The following is an 887-nucleotide window of genomic DNA, read 5'->3' on the forward strand; positions in this document are numbered from 1 at the left end:
ATAATGATATTAATAAAGCTAATAATAGTAAAAATGAAAATGATGATAATAAAAGTAATGATAATAATAATGATAAATAATATTGATGATGCTGATAATAACAATAATAATTATAATAATAATAATAATAATAATAATAATGATAATGAAAATAATGATAAAAGTAATAATAATAATAATGATAAATTATATTAATGATGCTGATAATAATAATAATAATAATAATAATAATAATAATAATGATAATAATAATAATAATAATGATAATAATAATAATAATAATAATAATAATAATAATAATAATAATGATAATAATAATGATAATAATAATAGTAATAATAATAATGACAATAATAATAATAATGATAATAATAATAGTAATGATAATAATAATAATGACAATAATGATAATAACAATAATTATAATAATAATGATAATAATAATAATATTAATAATAACAATAGTACTAATGATGATGGTAATGATAATGATAACAATAACAAATACGATGATAGTGATAATAACGATAATAATAGCAATAATGTTAAAATAAAGATAATGATGATAACAATAAACAAAGATAACAATGATTATAATGATAACGATAAAAATAACAATAATAAAAACGAAAATGATAATGATGATGATGATAATAATAATAATAATAATACTGGTAGCTGTAATGATAACAACGAAAACATCAATAATGATAATGATACTAACGATATCATTACTATCATTATCATATATATTATCATCCTTATTGTCAATGTTATCATTCTTATTATTATTGCTATTATTATCATTACTTTTTAATAATCACTTTTATCATTACTATTATTGATATTGTCATTACAATTTCTATTATCATTATTATTATTATTAT

The sequence above is a fragment of the Penaeus vannamei genome, chromosome 13 (assembly GCF_042767895.1).
Source record: "Penaeus vannamei isolate JL-2024 chromosome 13, ASM4276789v1, whole genome shotgun sequence".
Classification (NCBI taxonomy): Eukaryota; Metazoa; Arthropoda; class Malacostraca; order Decapoda; family Penaeidae; genus Penaeus; species Penaeus vannamei.